Raw genomic sequence first — 17,831 nt, forward strand, 5'->3', positions numbered from 1 at the left:
TAATTTCTAGTGATCAAGATACCCACTTCACTGGGAAAATCATACAAGCTTTAATAAAGGCCTTATAAACATCCTGGAATTATCATTGTCCCTGATACCCTCAATTACTGGCAAAGTTGAAAGAACTAATGGAATTTTCCAACCTAAAATCTCTAAGCTTACTCTACTGGACTCCCCTGGCCTAAGGCACTGCTGCTAGCTCTGTTGCTAATTGACAATATCACCCTTGGAAAATATACACTCACTCCATATGAGATGGTTACCAGTAGGCCAAAGTCTACTGGCATGCAACTTTCTGCTGATTCCCTGCCAGTATGATCCCTTCTGCCCTCATGCCAGTATGACCAGCTACTGTGAGCCTTTAATGTCTAATGCTAAAGCCTACCATCAACAAGTTAAAGAAGGGTTCTCTGACCCCAGTTCAAAGGATCCTGTGGGTTAGTCTGGAGCCTGGTAATTTTGGAAGCACTGTTGCGGAGAGGGGGGAAAAGCAGCTCTCAAGCCACATTGGAAACGACCTTACCAAATGTTCCTGACACTAGAGGCCAAAACCAGAGGGCACTGAGCCTTGCCTACAAATCTCACAGCTAAAGATGGCCCCAACTGACCTCTGGTCCTGTAGAGATGCTAGAGACCTCTAAATTGAATAGACAAGGGAAGACAAGTAGTTCACATCAAGGTGAGCAGCTTCTGCCCAAGGTGCCAGATCAAGACTTCATACTTTAACATGAAATCTTTTTTTCTCCTTTATCTTTCCTCTGGTGACAGCCTGGAAAGATACGCTCTCATGTGTATCTCCCAGGCCATTGAGGAGTGGGGAGATGTCATCTTTCAGATTGCTAGCTTGTCATCAAAGATTCCAATCTGTCCATGATGCTAGAGACCCCCTAGTCCTCTCTGTAACTAACTTCTCTTCTTTTCCTAATGTCACTGCAAACTACAACTGACTCCCCCAGAAGACTCCCACTAATTTCAACGTTTACAGCCAGAACGACCTGTCCCTTGCTTTTATCTTTCTTCAACTATGAGTGTATGTACCCAAGGAAACACAACTACTTATGTAATCCTTGGTACTTTTGCACCCCCATGTTCTTGTGATCATCTAGCTTCTGCTCCCTGCTCTAAGGCATCTCACCAGCAACACCCATCTTTGCAGGGTATTTAGAATGAACGACTCTCTCAGGCTAGGAGATTTTCTTCTGGTGGGTTCTGAAAACCTAACTGACCCCAAGCTGGAGAGGGTGAATGCAATAATCCCTGAGAATGAATTCATTAATAGCACCACCTAAAGGGAATGGTTGTATGTCTTTGAGGCAGTTAACATTCTCCGTTGGCCTATGAATGCCTAGTTGGTGCACAACTGGGCAATGACTCTTAAGTTAATTGTACAGCTAACTTTTTACAAGCAAACTAAGATATCTCATTAGTTGACTCCCTTGAATTTATACCATCGAGATAAAAAAGACCTACCAGGAGGCATTCATGATTCAGGATTTGTGTCTTTTTGGGAGGGCCATGCTTTCCTGGTTAGGAGTTAGTGAAAACAAGATGTGATCAGAAAGCTCTCCCTCACTCTTGAAGATAATGTAGAATCTGTTGCTGATGGCCTAGGCATCCAATAAAGATCTTGAGCCTCTATGGCAAAGTTGTCCTTGGTACTAGAACAGCTCTTGATGATCTTAGAGCTGAACAAGGAGGTGTCTGTGGTGTGGCCAACACTATCTGCTGTGCCAAGATTAGCATTCTGGGAAATTGAAGCTAAATTACATGAGATCACAGAAAAAAACGACTCCTTCCATGGGGCCTTTCTTTGACTTATTTGATTTTGACTGGTTTGGGTCTTGGGACCATGGCTTCAAAGTACACTCCAAACATTGGGAATTATCCTCCTTAGAGCAATCATAATAATCTTCCTGACACACTGTATTCTCTCAAAAGCTTTAAGTGCGTGTTTGTAGCCATTAACCACCAAACAAATGAGTGGACCATCTAAGAAATGAAGAAAATAACCAACTTAACAAGTGTAAACTAGAAACTGTGAACTATGAATATCAAGAAGTTGAACAGGAATATCATGACCTATAGGCACCAGACAAAGAAACAACGAAAACAGTGAATTTCAGAGTGGTAGCTGAGAGTGGTGCTAGTGCCTTAAATTTTGATCACATCTCTCAGTTACCTGGAGAATTGAGAGAATTGTTAAAAACAAAACCACAAGCCCAAAATGATGCCACTTAGATCAAGTTCCCAAATTGGGGTTTAATACCTAATCTAATGACACTTTCAACCTCCACCAGAAATGTTGTCTTAACCAGTCAGCCAGGAATTTTTCAATTAGTGCCAAAAAGTCTACCACATGGGCCCCTCACATCCCCCAAAGAAAGATGAGGTAATCTGCATGATAAGACCCCTTGTCATCTACCCCCCCCACCCTACCAATGGAAAGCCACCTGGCCTGGAATTCATTACTTTCCTTTGCTAATTACTTTCTTTCCCCACCCTCCTTCTACAACAACCTTCCGTTATGTACAGCTCCCTGGGGGCTCTTCTCTGCCTCCTGGATGGGATGGGTGCCCTGCTCATGAGTCATTTAATAAAGCCAGTTAGATCTTCAAATTTTCTCAGTTGGCTTTTATTTCTTTAATAGTACCATCTAGTACCCAGTCCATATTCATATTTTTATGATTGCCTTTAAAAACATCTTTTTTACAGGGGCACCTGGGTGGCTTAATCAGTTAAGTGTCTGACTCTTGATTTTGGTTCAGGTCATAATCTCAGGGTCACAAGATAGAGCCCACGATGGGCTCTGTGCTCAGCAGAGTCTGCTTCCCCTCTCTCTTTGTCCCTCCTCCCTGCCCCTCATACATGCTCTTTCTCTCCCCCCACAAAATAAATAAATAAGTAAATAAATAAATATCTTTTTTACATTTCATTTGATTGCATCAAGTTCGTAAACAAGGTCCACACATTGTATTTGCTGGATGAAGTTCTCAAGCCTCTTTTCATCCTAGAGCAGTCCTTCTAAACTTACCCTCTCCCGCTTTTCTCCCACGTCACTGACTTACTAAAGAAATTAGGTCAGTTATCTATCCTGTGGTTATGACCCACATTTTGGATGTTTGCTTTTCCATGATTTCACGTAACTTGTTCCTCAATCTGCCATATTTTTTGAAAACTGGAAGTCACGGGGCCCATACTGATAGTCACTATAATATCCTATCTTTAGACAAAGCATGCCCTTTCTTGGGAGTGCCTGTATTAGGCAGGCGTGAGTGTGGTATTTTGGTTATGCCGCTTAAAATCTGTGACCTTGGGCAAGTTACCACACCTATCTAAGCCTCCACAGGAAGGAAATATAACAATTCATAACTTGATGAGTTTTATAAAGATAAAATGAGATGATGAGAAGGCAAGGCCCACCCTGTGTTTGATACATACACACACAAGCAGTCACTCAGGGAGCGTCAGCTCTAACAGTGACAAACGATACCTCCGGTCCACATAGCATAGAAATACTCATTCCAATAAAATGCTTATAAAGTACTTGAAAAACTGTATCTCTTTTTTTTTTTTTTTTGACATAACAGGATATGCACAATATTTATCTGTGTCAGTGATTAAGCAATACATACAGCAGAAGTAGGGAGTCCAAGGATTTTTGAAGAATTAATTGTCAGGAATTTTGCTGTACTGTTAAGGGAGCAGAGTCTCCGCTGGGCCGAAAACATGCTGCAGAAAAAAAGAAAAACTTTAAAAGGAAGAAAATATATGATATTTACATCACTATCAGATACTTGCAGCTACCTAAAAGACCATAAGCTTATATAAAATATAAGTAAAAATTGTTGATAGCTGTTTTCTTCCCATATGTAATCTCTCACCACTAGAATCATTCTAATAGAATCCTCCTTATCTTTCAAAAATTTATGAATCTGTCATTTTAAACTAAAGATGTGTAAGGATATTGTAAATTCAAAAAACAAGGCTCTCATTTAGTCAAGGGCATAGAATTACAGTAAGTAAAAGTTTCATTTGTAGCAGCTATAAAAACCAGAATATTTCAATCTAGGAAATACTCAATTTTCATAGTTTCCTGGATAATAGTCACTGGTAAAACAGCACAATTTTTGACAGTAAACTAAAGTTGTTAGAAACAGAATTTAGCAAGTTGTTTGAAAAGGATTATATCAAGTCCTTGACAAATATAAAGAATATATGAGTGAATCTTAGGTTATTTTCATAGATGGTACTTTCTTCAACAATCCTATAGACAGCGAGCAAACTATTTCAATAGATTCCAGTTACATAACAAGCATGCATTCTGAATTACATCTCTACCTATAAAGAAAACTTACCAAAGAAATATGAAATTCTATTACTGTACCGCACTTACAAGTATAAGAAAACCCAGCTTTCTAAAAAACATCCAAATGTATAAGAAGAAACTTCTCATAAGGTCTTACTTACGAGAATGCTGTATCAAGTGGATGGCACTTCCTCCATCTCTGGTAGTTAATTAAACTTTAGAAAAAGAGACATACTCTACGACTCAAAGGAATCCACTGAAGCCAGCTAGCTATGAATCTTTCCAAGTTACCGAAATGTTAAGGCTACAGACAGATTTAAAGGTGAGAAATAATATATTGGATGCTTGTTAAAAGGTTAAATATAAAATCCTGACTTTATCAACAAAATCTCAGCTTCAAGTGACCATCTTTAGCTGTTCTATATCACATCAGCCCTTTAAATTCTCTGCAAAGCACTTTTGTTGCTGTTGTTTGGTTGGTCACTCATTCACTTATTCGATGTTTCATGAACAGGGACCTGATGTGTTTAGTTTACCAATGCATTCTCTGGCATCTGGTAGGCACTTGGTAAATAACAATATTAAATGACTGAATAAATACAGAAAAATCACACTATAAATTAATGATTTAGGTGGACTATTTATGAGGTCTTTTATGAAATATTGATTCCTTTTTAAAGTAAATAATTACCCCTTATGTTGTACGTCTTTCAAGTTGAAGAACAGGTTTTCTTAAATCAAGAAATGCCTAGTCTTCTGTCATTAACTGTTCCGTTCAGAAATAAAATATTAACTAGGTTAGGCAATATGGGTTGTTTTAAGGAAAGATATTACCAAACAACAGGAACAATATCGAAAAATCTTATTTAGTATCACGGAGTTATTTGATTTAGGATAATACAGTTGTTTCCCCCCCACCCCCAGCAAACAAATGTCCATTTATTTAAGTTCAGCCCAATTTCTTAGGTATTCAAGCAAAGTATAAGCAAAATGCTTTCTTGCAAGTAGAAAAATGGGAGAAACCTCTTCTACGTTCTTGAGATAAACTAGGTGAAAAAACAGCATAGGAACCAGAGTACCTCGATTCTAGTCCTTATTCTGATATTTTAAAAAGTTTTCATACATTATATATTAATAAAAATAATTAAAAAGTAGAAGTTTTCTATCCTTGGACAAGTCACTGATTCTTGCTGAACCTCAGTTCCCTCATTTTTCAAAACAGATGAATACACAAACCGTTGATTTGAAGGTCAAGTCAGAAGGGGCTGGTAAGTCAATGGCTGATCATGTGTGAGCTTAGGCACAATTCTTGGGAGATTTCACTCCACACTGGGTGAACCATGCCCTCTGGCCAGCAGGTCTCAGTGCCCATTCTCTATAGGGAGTCAACACTAAATCCATCTGTTTTCATCTGGAAATCCCAAAGCCTAAATTCTGCATCATCTCTAGCTACCTTCAACAGTGTATTACCTCCACGGTACAATGTAATCCCGGCAAGTGACCCAGTTCTTCATTTCTCTGCCACTTTCCATACCTTCCACTGTGTCTTTTGGAACAGATAGGCCATAATCAGCAAATTTCAATGTATCTTTACATTCTCAGCGTGTTTTCCTTGCTTTAACGCCAATCTTATTGTTCTCTGAAGATACCATTTCTATGTTCCTCAGTGCTGGCTTTTGTTTTTATATTCCGCACCTAAGTCTTTTCTGTTGTCCATTTCACCACTTCCAGACTATTAGTTCCCTCATCTGCCTCACTAATGTTATCTCCTGGTCTGCTGATAACTTTCTGTCATTACTAAAGATTTGTGATTAGGCATACAGTTTTCTTCTCAATGCAAAGTACTGTGATCATCCCAGATAATTTTAGTGGCTTCAGAGAGGATCCTCCCAACAGCTGACAATCCCATGTCTGTTGGTCTTCTGCTCCATTCCACCCTAGTCACTTTCCTGCCATTATATCCTGACCCTGCACCTTGCCATTACCTCGGTCTGGTCTAATTCCAAAATAACTAACTGAAACATCCTGCTTTTTGACCATAAGCTATCATCCCTTTCAGTTAATCATTCTATTCTTCAGTATTATCAAGATCTCTAGGAGGCTTCCTCTCCTTTTCCCAGTCAGCCTTCCTATTCCATTATTTTCCAAATTAGATGCCAGTTCTACCACTTTCCTAATGTTCTTGACAATGCCCTACCCACCTGTCTGTCCTTTCACCTGTTTTCAACACTCTAGCCCTGGATGAAGTCTTCCACAGAGTCTGATTTCCCCACGCTGTGGAATGCTGGGGAAAGTCACATAGGACATGTTTGGTTTCACCATAAATTCATGGTCATTAATCTCAAATTGATTCCCAAACTCTCCAGCATTTATGCTATATTTTACAGGGGAAGGATATCACCTCAAAATATCCCACTTTAGAATAAGAATTATTTTGAGCTAAAAGCACTTGAAAAACAGCAAACACAAGAAGAGCAATCTGATTCCTCTCCTTTTTTCTGTAAACAGGAGATAAAATTCCCATGTGAAAAGTGCTCTCCCTGCACAGGAAAAAAGAAACATTCTTACATGGAAAGTTGAAGCTGAGAGAATTCTGTAAACTCAGAACTTGTTAAAATAACTCTTACCTTCCTTTAGCCTCCCCAAATATTTTGGTTACTTTTCCACAATTGCCTCTCCAAGTTCAACCTAGTATAACAACATTTGTTTTTGCCACTGCTTCAGGTCTTCATTTTCTTAGGATTCCTATGTCACGTAGACCTTATATTAAATGTGTGTACTCTCCTTCTGTAATCTTCATTATGGCAGTTCAATTCTCAGGCCCAACTGGAAACCCTAAAAGAACAGGCCATACTTCTCTCCCACAGTCGAGAATGACTATATTTTATTTTTTCCCATACTCCTCTAACGTAAAAGCACTTTATTCCAAGTAGATGACCTTGATTCCTATCACAGAGAAAACAGAAGCTATCAGATTTGCCATTTCAATTTACTCAAATTGAAAACACCAAACCCCCAAATGCTTTCCTTCCCTTCTATTATAATAAAGAAAGTGACCCTCCCACAAAAGGAGAATTCTTCCTCCCGTGACTAACTATATGGAGACCTTGCTCCAATGATTTTTACCCCTTTCTCTGGTATATGCAACATTCCTTGCTTACATCTCTTCTGGTTAAAAAACAATAAATACAAAATATAAACAAAAATTAAAACTCTTGACTCTACGTTCTCCTCCCTGTTGCTCATTTCCTCTTCAAATCAAAACTTTCCAGTTACCTTCTCGTGAGAGCAAAGCTTTTAAAACTTTATGTTCTCAGTTGTCTTCTTTTCCTCAATCTATACTCTTCAACCTTGAGCCAACTGACTTTTGTACCCAGGACTCCACAGACACAGCTCTTGTTCAAGTCAGCTTTGACCTTCATACTGTTAAGTCCAGTGAACATCTGGCAATCCTCTCACTTCCCTTGAGCTCCCTACAGTTTTAGATCCTGTTGGTCAAACCCTGTCCCCTCCCAGAAACACTATGTACCCTTGGCTTTTGACATGGTACAATCCCTCATTTCCCTACTACCTCTCCTCCAATCTGCCATTGAATGATGGAATTTCTCAATACCCACATCTGGATTCTATCTACTCACTCATTAATCTCTCACTAACTAATCTGATTGTGGGAAGAATTGTGGGGACATCAGTGGGAAAAAAAAAAAAGCTCCAGAGAAATCTAAGTAGGCTGACATACAGATTCAGAACCTCTGAAACTACTACTTTTCTTCTGCACTTTACATACATATTTTGACTAGCACTTCCTAATGCAGTTAACACTCCATACATATATTCACAAATAATAAAAATAGATGAACAAATTTGGATGTCATTGAAAAGTTGGAGAAAATCCAAACGTATATGGCTTTTAATTCTAAACAATAATTTCACTGTATTTTTTCTAGTTTCTCCTTAAAAACAATGTTCTATGAAGAAAAACCAGGCAATTGTGAATAAAGGTGATCTGGTAAACCAGATTATGGCATATTGTAAATAAGGTCATCTCCATATTCAAATACGCATGATCAATAGAAAACTAATGTATTTCTTATCATGGAGCCAACTATTTAAAATGAAGATACAGCAGGTATGTGTGGCAGAAGCTGAGAAGGCTGGTGAATTGCTGGGGGCGGGGGGCGGGGTGCAGAATCCACAGCTACAATGTAAAAAAAAAAAAGTAGACAAAGTGAATTGTATCAAGTTTGAAACTCGGGCCTTAAACCCAGATGATCAATTTACATATAACCACTTTGCACGTGCGGAGGAGAGAGAGAGGAGATTTAAGTCACTTGACAAAGTTCCGAACTTTCAGGTTAACTGCAAGGTCAGGGAAGGGTAAGGTGAGTGTCTGCAAACAAAGGCTGATGCTAATCAACGCACCACCCACGCTGTGAAGTCTGAACAAAGGTTATTTCTCCTTTATGCTCTCCCTGCCCATCAACTTCTACAATGTTTATAAGGTTCCCCCGTGCAACAGAAGGCATCTAGAAGGTGAACCGGTACTGGCTGGGGAAGTACATTGGGAATAATAAGCCTCCAAGTCGTGACTGGAGCAAAAGTGGAAAAAATTAGCCATATTTAGCCCGAGCTAAAAGGCGGCGGATCCTGAAACTGCTGGAAAGCCGTTCTGTGAACAGGGGTCCGTGGACTATACATGTGCCCAGGGTCAGAAGTGGGGCTGCCTGGTCTCCAGGAGAAGGAACGAGGTTTCTGCCCAGTACGAGGTGACACTTGCGGCCGCTGTGGGAGAGAGCGGGCTGCCCAGCTCTGGCCGCCGGCGATGGGGGAGGACCGCCCGGAGCCGCCGCTGGAGCTGTCCGGCTCTTTCCACGACGCGCCGGAGATTCCACCCTTCACTTACTTGGCAGCAGAACAGCCTGCGTTACCTTTCTTCTTAGGAAGCCCGGTTGTGGATGAACTGGAGTCGGTGTTCCCACAGGGCCAGCGTCGTCGAATCAAGAGCCAAAAGAGGCACAAAGCCCGTCTTTTTGGATGAACGGGGGGCAAGGGCCGCAGGCTGCGAGGCCAGCCACCCGCCCGGAAGAAACGTGATTCCAGCGCGGGCGCCGGCCCCCGAGCGCCAGTCCGAGTCCCAAAGGAGATCCAGCCGGGCTCTCGGCCCCGCCCGGCACGGCGCTCGGAGACCTCCCTCCCGGCGGACCTGGCTCCGCACGATTCGGCGCGCCGGGCCCGCTGCACCTGCCCGCGGGGCACTCACCACAGGCGCGCGACAGTCTCGCCTCCTCGGGCTCCCAGCCCCCGGGCGCTCCAGGGCCGGGTAGGGAGCGGAGGAACTCGGACGTGGGGGCGGCGCTAGGGCGCGGCGGGACGCTGAGGCGGGATGCAGAACGCGGATTGGCTGAGGCGTCGGCCGCCAGCGCGGACTGGTTGGCTCGGGAGGCGGGGTGGGGGTGGCAGTGAGTTGGGGGGGGGGGCGCGGGCTGCGCTGGCAGGTGGAGGTGTGTGGCAGCGTTAGTTCGGCCGGCTAGAGGCAGGTTTGAGCCACGGGGTGGGGCGGGGAGACCTGGATAGGCCGGGGATTGGAGATGAAGACTAGGCCCAGGGCTCTAATTAGATATGTGTCCTTGATTTGGGTTGGAGTAGTTGTAGGACAAGGACTGATTTGGAAGAAAGGGCAAACTTGGGGCACTGCGCTTAGGGCAGGGATGGCTGTAGATAGAATAATGTTGGAGGGTGCCTGGCAGAGGGCAAGTCTAAACAGAATATGAAAAGGGATTTGTAGATGTATTCATCGCCTGTGATGGGGGTAAGAAAAAAAGCAGGAATTTACCGGCGCCTGGGTGGCTCAGTCGTTAAGGGGCTGCTTTCAGCTCAGGTCATGATCCCAGGATTCTGGGATCGAGCACCACATGGAGCCCTGCATCGGGCACCCTGCTCAGCGGGAAGCCTGTTCTCCTTCTCCCACTCCCCCTGTTTGTGTTCCCTCTCTAGCTGTCTCTCTGTGTCTAATAAACAAAAGCTTAAGAGAAAAAAAAAAGCAGGAATTTACATCTCTGAATAAAAAACAAAAAAAGAGTTTGATTAGAGAACCGACAAGGAAAGGGAGTGTGACACTGGAGGGAAATACACGACATTTCAAAAAAAGTTAAGAAAAAATCGCCAAGGAGAAAAAGACACCACCAGTCTTAGGTGATGTAGTGCTAGTGAAAGCACTGTTTCTGTTAAGAATCACATTTCACAATTAGACTTTCTTCCTCTCCTATTTTAAGAAGATGGGTGGATAGATGAAGTGAGAGTAACAGCAATATTATTACTTAAGCCTAGAGGAAGGAACAAAGGTAATCTTTGGTTGAAGGAATATACTCTTCAACTAGGTACAAGGGTTCGGGAGACAATTAGGTGAATGGAGAAATAACTGGGTGCTACAGAGACCCTGGCCCTAGATTGTGAATTGTTGTGGAAACCATTCAGTTGTCAATATTTTCCAACAATTTGTCAATACTCTCCTTTTTGCTGGACAATATTGGTGGTCCAGAAGACCACCAAGAACACACCTGTAGTCAGAAAGTTGGGTATATTACTGGTTGCAATGAGGGAGAACACACACCCTGGGGAGCCATGGGTTGGTTATTCCAATAACAGGGCGTTAGAAATGACTTAAAAAATTTTTGCATGTATTAGGTGATTTGGGGGGGAGGATTCAAGGAAAGGGAGATTCATTCTGTTTTGAATCCTGTCAGAAAGTAGAGGCAATTGTAGGATGAGGTATCATATGACATTTTATGTAGAAGGAGGGAGGAAATTGCAAGGGTAACTCCGGAATTGGTAAAGAGGCAACAATTTTGCCAAATGGGAGAGGAGGAAATTTAGTATTTTTGCAGTTTCCATTATTACCTAGTTTTTAAATCTGTGTTTAGGCCAGATTATTAAGTGATCTTGTCTGTTATCTCACTTCATCATGATCACAGAGTGATTTTTTGTCTCATGTTGGTGTTCTGTTAAACTGTTATATTCTGCCAGTTCCTAACAACACTGAAGCCTTAAGAGTGTCAGTTCAGTTCCCAATGTCTGGTGCTGCTTTTCTTTTCCTCACAGTTAACAAATATGAATTGAGTACATAGGTGCTGAGCCTACTTGAAAAAATGAGGCAGAGGAAGTGTGTGTCATAAACCTTACAGAGGGAGAAACACACATAGAGGCGTTAATATATACAGTGACTTCGGATGATGATAAGTGCTATAAAAGAAGCAATGATGGGTGGAGACAGCAGATGATTTAAATAGGATGGTTGGGAATTTCTTTTCTTTTTTGTTAGGGGTGACATTCAATACTGAATTGAATGATGAAGAAGCAACCTTGCAAAAAATGATTCTGGAAAAGAAAATAATAGTGGTAAATGACCTAAAAAGGGAATAAACTTGGCATGCACAAGGAATAAACGAGATCGGTGTGGTTTAAGTATAGCAATCCAGAAGGAAAGTGCTTCTAGATTAGGGTAGAGAAGAAAGCAGGGGCTGTATCATGCAGAACCCTGTAGACCCCAGAAAGGAGTTCAGATTTTATTTTGAAGCAGCCATTGGGAAACCTTTAGCTGAGGAATAATGTAATCTTAATTACATTTTTATAAAAAGATACTCTAGCTGCTTTGGAGAAGAGACTTGGGGGCAGGCAAAAGTTGAAGCAGGAAAACCTCTTAGGAGGTTGCTAAAGTGGGGAGTGATATTGGTTGGGACTAGGGTGGTGGCAGGGGAGGGAAAAAGGGCTACGGATCTCAACATTCATTCCGCTGACATTAAGTTACTGCTCCTATCTCAGCATTGCCCCTCCACCTTCAGGTGTGCTAGGTTTCTCCAAATTCAGACACTCTTTACTCACCATCTTCAGAGTATAAACTGCTAATCTCTTGCTAAGATGAAGAGGGGGCAATTGGCAGGGCTATGTGGACCAAGAATGGGGGTCTGGAGATCTAATCGTTTCCTAGAAAGTCCTTTAAACGATTGTTCTGTGTTTAGTCCTGAACCTTTGGAGAGTCATCTGGGGGTAAATGCAGCTGCCATTTTTACTTTCTTCATGACTGCTCTAGGACTCAACTTATCTGAATCTGCTCTCTACTACCTGTCTGCTAGAAACCCCACTTGCTTTCTAACTTCTCTAATTTTTGTTGCCACTCTCTTTCCTTTTGTTTTTGTTCCCATGGGTTTATGGCTTAAAAGAACCTCCTTACTGTTATTTTGGTGGGCTTACGTAGAGTTAAAACATAAATATCTTAGATTTGCTGTCTCTTGCTATTGTTGTTATCGGTTTACATACAGACTCATTAAATGACTGAATGACCAGGGACGCCTGGGTGGCTCAGTTGGTTAAGCGGCTGCCTTCGGCTCAGGTCATGATCCCAGTGTCCTGGGATCGAGTCCCGCATCGGGCTCCCTGCTCAGCAGGGAGCCTGCTTCTCCCTCTGCCTCTGCCTGCCACTCTGTCTGCCTGTGCTCACTCTCTCTGACAAATAAATAAAATAAATAAAATCTTAAAAAAAAAATGACTGAATGACCAAATGCTGGGGATTCAGATGCTTTGTTCCTACATTAAGCCTCATGTTATTCTTTATACTCATGTTGATGTTTAAGAGAAATCATGTTGATGTTAAAGAGAAATATAGAAATATAAGTGATTCCCTGAAATTAATAGCTCATAGGTGTATTTTCCTTACAGAATAGATAAACTGGAAAGAAGAGCTTAGGAGAAAAAGTGGCACAAAGGTCAGTAGATACAAACAAGTGAGCAGTGAAGTTCAGGTCTTGGGGTCTAGCTGATGACAGAACTTCCAAAATTTCAGCAGAGTTTGTGGGTAGTTGGTATAAAGACTACATTTCACCCTCTGTTGTAGCTGGGTTGGGGGGTAAAACTAAATTCTGGTCACTGGGATATAAATGGAAACTACATGCGCTTCATCCAGGAAAATCTTAAAGGGCTAGCATGCCCTTATTGCTCCCTTGTTTTGCAGTTCCCCTGACAGTCTGTGTGCAGACAAGATGGCTGCAGATCTCTTGGGCTACCAGATGGAATCTGCAAGTTGAAGATGGTGGAGCAATAAATAGAATGAGAGAGAAGGAGCCTGAGCCCATGACATTAGGGAGCCACTATTCCAGCCCCACATCTACTGTATTTAAGTGGGAGAGAAATCAATTTCATTTCTGTTTAACTCTTTCATATGAATTTTCTGACATGCTGTTGTACTGTGACTGTTGATGCGTTCCTGACTTTGCTAGTTTGCTTACCAAAGGCATTCCACTTTACTTTTACATGACCTCCCAGGTGACAATAGAGGAGTAACAGGGAGGAGAACAAGGTGGAAGCAAAGCTCCATTACCTGGAAATGCTTCACAAGTGGTATTAATGCTTTCCAGCTAGATAAATAATAGCTATACAAACATTAGTTTAAGTAATTCAAAAACTGTAGTAGAAATTATACATTTTCCCATGGAAAGCCTGCCTAAGGTAACTATGGATCTATTTATCTGTCTATCCATCTGTCTATCCACACACACATTTGGCTGGATTTATAGCAATGTAGCTATTAGCATTGGTTATTTAAGCCGTTCAGAAAGTCTTCATAGTCTCTTTTACAAGAGAAAATAAATTTTGACTTTACAAATAAATTTGGTAGGAAAAAATTAATGCAAAACATGGGGTTCATATGTAAGATACAATAATATTTGCTTTGGCAAATATTATACCCTTCTAGGCTAGGTGTGCGGCTTCTGGCTAAATAGTGTTAGAAAATGTCCCTACACAAGTGAGTATCATTGTGTTAGAATCTAGTAGAAAATGCTCTTCTCAGGGAGGTGTCATGTGTTTCTTTTTTTTTTTTTCTTAAAGATTGTACTTATTTATTTGACAGATCACAAGTAGACAGAGAGGCAGGCAGAGGGAGAGGGAGAAGCAGGCTCCTTGCTGAGCGGAGAGCCCGATGTGGGGCTCGATCCCAGGACCCTGGGATCATGACCTCAGCTGAAGGCAGAGGCTTTAACGCACTGAGCCACCCAGGCGCCCCAGGTGTCATGTGTTTCTTCTCAATCTACTCTGTCTCTGAAATTCATGGTTCACATTCTTCATGGAGCTCTCAATCTTTCAGAGGCCTCTCTCTTATGTGGGGCTCGATCCCAGGACCCTGGGATCATGACCTGAGCTGAAGGCAGAGGCTTTAACCCACTGAGCCACCCAGGCGCCCCAGGTGTCATGTGTTTCTTCTCAATCTACTCTGTCTCTGAAATTCATGGTTCACATTCTTCATGGAGCTCTCAATCTTTCAGAGGCCTCTCTCTTATAAGGCTATATGCAGATTCTCAGCTTCTAAAGGGTTTCTTTCCCTTTCTTTCTTCCTCTGTCTTTCTTTCTTTAAAAGGTTTTCTTTATTTATTTGACGGAGAGAGATAGAGCACAAGTAGGCAGAGTGGCAGGCAGAGGGAGAGAAGCAGACTTCCTGCTGAGCAGAGAGCCTGATGTGGGGCTTGACCCCAGGACCTGAGCTGAAAGCAGCCCTTAACCGACTGAGCCACCCAGGTGCCCCCACTAAAGGGTTTCTATGGTGACGGCCTTTTGATCTCTGTATTTGTCATAGTGTGCAGTATCTCTTTGGCACTGCTGCCTGTGGCAGTGCCACGTGCGTTATGCTGGGTGACTCTCCAGAGCAGTGGCAGGAAATTAAAACCAGATTCTCTAGGTCTGTAAGGAAGAGATAATGATGAAATCCTTTGTGAGGAGGGAGAGGGAGAAGATCAAATTCCTGCAATAGTCAATATGATGTTAAATAACCAAATGGTAAACTTCGGGGGAGAACCCTCAGGAATGGAGTTGTGATGATAAGCAGCGTAAGGATGTCCTTTTATATGTTTAAAGATATATATGGTATGAAGTGTTTACTATGCCAGGCACCCTTCTGGACTCTGCTGATTCCAGTGATGAGCAAAACAGTTCCTACCCACATGGAGCTTGTATTCTAGTGGGAGAAGCGGGCAATATATACTGACAAACTGAAGTGATGAAAAGCAGTGATAAGAATACCATGAGGAAAAACTAAGATGTTGGCCACTAGATGGAGCTCATTGCCTTTTTCATTTCACTTAACCAATCCACTCAAAAAGAGATGCTGAGTGCATGACCTACTATTAAAGTTGTATTTTGGGGTCAGGTGATAGGCTGTCTCTCTCTCCCTATATCTCCCTCCTAATTTGGATTTTATTTTTCTATGAACCGAAAGGGGGAAACAGAGTTAAGACATACTGTAAGGGCCTGCTTAGCCAGAGCGAGCCATTTTGTTGTTTATGCAGTAAACTTAGATTGCCCCTGCCCTGCCCAGAGGAACTTACTTAGAAACAAGTCTGGGAAACCAGAAAAATATGACTGACCAGCCCCTGGTAACAGAGCCCATATACCAGGACGTGTCAGGTCAGGGGGAGGTAACAGAGCCCAGAATACAAGGATGAGCCAAGCCAGGTGGAGACATCCAATTAGGAAAGCACCTCCCTAACCACCCAAGAATGTGGGCCCTGCCTTTTGGGCGCCAATTCTGACCAGAGTGATAGGCTAGTTCAAATAACTACTATAGGGTGAATTGTAATTCAATTGGCCACCTGTGTGTGGCCAGGCTCAACCACATGGCCTTTACTCTATAAAAGTTAGTCTGTGAGGCTGGGAGGGGTCGCCTCTTTGCAAGAGACGGCCCTGGCTGGTCAGTTTGATTCTCGATGCTTGGTGTGAAATAAAGCTTTGCTTGACCTTCTCGCTCCTTTGACCATGGACCCAACACATACTATGGAGCCAACCAAGATATCTTAGGATAGGTGGATTAGATCACATCCTTCCTATATCATAGAAATCCTCTCCCCTCAATTTCCTGGGTATTTCCTTTTATGTATTTATTTGTTTAATATCTGTATTCACAACTAGACTATTAGCTCCTCAAGAGAGGGACTACAGGAATGTTTCCCAGTCCTTGACAGAGTACCCAGCAAGTACCTTTTGAATGAATGACTCCCTTTAATCCAAGTAATTGCTGTTTTCTATGTGGTCTCACCTAACTCCCTGGGGACTCTGTTTTGATGTTTGGTTTGGGGAAAAAATCTCCATAATAAAACCTTAGGTAAGTTTGTCTGTTTTGTGTTCTGTGAATTTCTCTCTGCCAAAGAACTCTCAGTCAGTGGGAAAGGTGTGTGTGTGTGTGAGAGAGAGAGAGAGAGAGAGAGAAGTACTTTTTGGCTTTCTGAGTACAGGGCCATATTTTTTCCTTTTTCTATTTAGAGAAAGCCTAACACACCAAATGGACACACATATTCACATACACACACGGACACACGCATATTTTTCTTTTCTTTTCTTTTGAGAGAGAGAGAGCACACCCATGCTTCCAAGTGTTCATTGCTTATATATAGAAATGCAGTTGAATATAGGTTTTTTTAAATTATTGAAGTAAAATTGACATACAACGTTACATTAATTTCAGGTGTGTAACATTTTTATTTTTATTTAAATTTTATTTATTTTTTTTAAGATTGTATTTGTTTATTTGATAGGGACCACAAGTAGGCAGAGAGGCAGGCAGAGAGAGAGAAAGGGAAGCAGCCTCCCTGCTGAGCAGAGAGCCCCATTCGAGGCTCGATCCCAGGACCTTGGGATCATGACCTGAGCTGAAAGCGGAGGCTCAACCCACTGAGCCACCCAGGCGCCCCAGGTGTGTAACATTTTTAGAAGGTAGAGAAAAGACAGGAAAGTATCCCCCAAACTGAAAAGGCATTTTGAGACCAGAAAACAAAGCAGGCCACCCCGTACAGTTTACACATTTTTATTCAGGAAAACTTACCAAGAGGGAAGATCTGGTGGAGGAGATCCATGTCAGCTGTCTAGTTATTCTGCACAAAATTCAGACCTTAGTCCACAGATTTTATGGAGCGAGGGGACACTCAGAAGGGGCACTGTAATGAGATCAAAGGGTTAGCGTGTACCTCAGAGGGCTTCCATACACCTGACAGCTACCCTTCAATTAGATTTTGTAGTACTACCTATGCGTGGAAGGGGAAGGAAAGATGTTATCTCTAACAGATTTCTAGGAGGCCAAAGCAAGCCTGCCCCCTTCCCTACCTCAAGAGGCATTTCTAAGGTATGTATATTAATCTCCAAGGGGCCCAAACTCGTAGTCAATGATGGAGTCAGTATTGTCTGCTCTCCTGCGGATATACTGATTTGACAATTCTGTGCTTTACTCAATGTTTACCGTGACTATTATGGTCGCTATCTGTCACTACATAGCATATTACAATATTATTGACTATGTCTCCTATGCTGTACTTCTCACCTCCATGATTTATTCTATAACTGTAAGTTTGTACCTTTTAATCCCCTTCACCTATTTCATCCATCCTATATATACATATATATCAACCTCTATCTCTATCTATATATCTCACCTCTTCTTTATCCATTCATCATTGATGGACATTTGGGCTCTCTCCATAGTTTGGCTATTGTT

The sequence above is a fragment of the Enhydra lutris genome, unplaced genomic scaffold, assembly GCF_002288905.1.
Source record: "Enhydra lutris kenyoni isolate GAN:26980312 unplaced genomic scaffold, ASM228890v2 scaffoldscaffold9, whole genome shotgun sequence".
Classification (NCBI taxonomy): Eukaryota; Metazoa; Chordata; class Mammalia; order Carnivora; family Mustelidae; genus Enhydra; species Enhydra lutris.